Source organism: Colobus angolensis, unplaced genomic scaffold (assembly GCF_000951035.1).
Source record: "Colobus angolensis palliatus isolate OR3802 unplaced genomic scaffold, Cang.pa_1.0 Scaffold256, whole genome shotgun sequence".
Classification (NCBI taxonomy): Eukaryota; Metazoa; Chordata; class Mammalia; order Primates; family Cercopithecidae; genus Colobus; species Colobus angolensis.
The window spans coordinates 4,288,021-4,291,005 of NW_012115777.1; positions in this window are offsets into that span (position 1 = coordinate 4,288,021).

Consider the following 2,985-nt stretch of genomic DNA (forward strand, 5'->3'; position numbering starts at 1 on the left):
TCACCATTTTGGCCAGGATGGTCTCGATCTCCTGACCTCACGTGATCTGCCTGCCTAGGCCTCCCAAAGTGCTGGGTTTACAGGCATGAGCCACCACACACAGCTTATATTTTTAAAATAAAGATTAATACCATAAAAACACCTACTTGTAAGAATGACAAAAAAAAAGAAGAAAGTATGTAATACTAGTAAATGTCAGGAGGAAGGAAGGAAGGAATTCAGGGGTTGAATGCGAGCCAAATTAGTATTTCAGTCCTGATTTCACAGCAGAATCATCTGAGTATCTTGAAAAATGACTAATACTTAGAACCCGCCCAAGACCAAATAAGTCAGAATTTATAGAGGTGGGGACAAGTTATAGATATGTTTTAAAAGCTCTTCAGGTGATTTTAATCTGCATCCAGGTAGAAAACCTCAGAGCTGAATCTTCCTCTTTCTTCATAGAGAGGTCATTGGAATTCCCCCCAACCTAAAGCTGATAATAGAGAGATAATCATGTTATTTGGAATTGTGAAAATAACCATCAGAAGCACTGCCTCCAATGAAGAGTGGGGCTGGGAAGTTTGGGAGTGTAGAATTAGCCACTTAGTGCCCAGTCCAAATCTGCCTGCACTATTTTTTTTAAATCATCTTCATGTATTGTGTTGACTTATTTAAAAAACGTTTCAGTTGGGTGCAGTGGCTCATGCCTATAATTCTAGTACTTTGGGAGGCTGAGGTGGCCAGATTGCTTGACTTCATGAGTTCAAGACCAGCCTGGGCAACATGGTGAAACCTCATCTCTACAAAAAAATACAGAAGTTAGCCTGGCATGGTGACACGCACCTGTAGTCCCAGCTACTTGAGAGACTGAGGCGAGACACAGCTTGAGCCAAGGAGATTGAGGCTGCAGTGAGCCATGATTGCACCACTGCACTACAGCCTGGCAACAGAGCGAGACCCTATCTAAAAAAAAAAAGAAGAAGAAGAAAGAAAGAAAGAAAAGGAAAAAGAAAAAAATGTTGCAGAACTTGTAGTCCCTTCAGCAAGTGAAGAGTCAATGCTTCCTATATGATTAGTACTAATCTATTATGTGCTTTTCTTTAAAAACACATTCCCTAAACCTAATGAAATAAATACTGGGGTTTGTTCCTTTGGTGTAGAAATGCACATAATTTTAATGCTATCTCATTTTTTAAAAATTCTGCCACCTCACCACCCTTTTCACTTCCTTTGTCAGTAAGCATTAATTCAGAATAGCTTTTGTATGCATTTCCTATGGCTGCTGTAACAAATAACCACAAACTGGATGTCCAAAAACAACAGATTATCTGTAGTAGTTTGGTAGTACATAAATCTGAAATTCGTTTCACCACTCTGAAAACCAGGTGAGCTGACAGGGCTGCAGATCTTCCAAAGCCTCTAGGGGTAAATCCACTCCTTGCCCCTTCCAGTTCCTGGTGGCTGCCAGCATTCCTTGGTTTGTGGCCACATCACACCAATCTGTGGTCAGATTGCCTTCTCCTCTTCTGTGTCAAACTCCCTCTGTGTCTTTCTTATGAGGATACATGTGATTGCACTTAGAGCCCTCCAGGATAGTCCAGGATAACCTCCCCACTTCAAGATCCTTCACTTAATCACATCTGAAAAGTCTCTTTTTTCCATATAAGGTAACATTTACAGCATAAGGTAACATTACAGGTGCCCTAACCCCCAGGCCACAAACCAGTACAGGTCCTAGGCCTGTTAGGAACCAGGCCACACGGAAGGAGGTAAGTGGCAGGCAAGCGAGCGAAGCTTCATCTGTATTTACAGCTGCTACCCATTGCTCACACTACTGCCTGAGCTCTGCCTCATGTCAGATCAGCGGCACCATTAGATTCTCATAATAGCATGAACCTTATGGTGAACTGTGCATGTGGGGGATCTAGGTTGCATGCTCCTTATGAGAATCTAATGCCTGATGATCTGTCACTGTCTCCCATCACCCCCAGATGGGACCAACTAGTCGCAGGAAAACAAGCTCAGCGCTCTCACTGATTCTACATTATGCTGAGTTGTATAATTATCTCATTATCTGTTACAGTGTAATAACAATAGAAATAAAGTGCACAATAAATATAATGTGTTACAATCATCCCAAACCCACGACCCTTCTACCCCGTCCGTGGAAAAACTGTCTTCCACAAAATGAATCCCTGGTGCCAAAAAGGTTGGGGCCCACTGAACATGGATATTAATGTAGGACTTCAGTCTACCATTATTTTTTACATTTTTAATCATTGAGCTAGCTTCCAATGTCTGTTCAGATGAAGGAAATATATCTGAGGTGAAAATGAAATTTTAAAATCTAATTTATTTGGAGCTCTGGAAACACTATGAAAGAAAAATACATGATAATGGGAAGTGTCCATATTTTTCAGAGTTAAGTATTTTATTTGTCTTGTTTATAGTAGATTCTCCTATTGTTTTATGTAGATTCTCCCTATTTTATTTACTATTTGATTTCTGTTTTTTAGTCTTAAAATATTTTGTTTCGTTATATCTTTCTTTTAAGTTGGTAAAGAGTAAATAAGATCAACTGAATATACCTACAAGTAATTCATGTTTTCATGTATTCTTTGCTAATAACTACTCTGTTCAAGACCATCATAATTTTCTTCAACGTTAACTTTGGCTTTTTAAAAAGGATATTTGTTTGCCTTCTGTACATATTTGCTTTCAACAACAAGAAGCTCTGTGGCTATGAAGTCTGTTTACTTGCAGTCTCAGAGAATACCAGGTTTTTAAAACCCCATCCTTTCAGAAGAATAATATTATGTAATTTTAGCCATATTGGATATACTCACAGTTTGTAATAAAAATAATCCTCTCCTAACTCTCAGATTTGTCTGTCTCTCTTTTAAAGTTCTTGAAAGAAAATAAAGAAGGAAGGAAAAGAGGGAGGGTGGGAGGGAGGGAGGGAAGGAAGGAAGGAAGGAAGGAAGGAAGGAAGGAAGGAAGGAA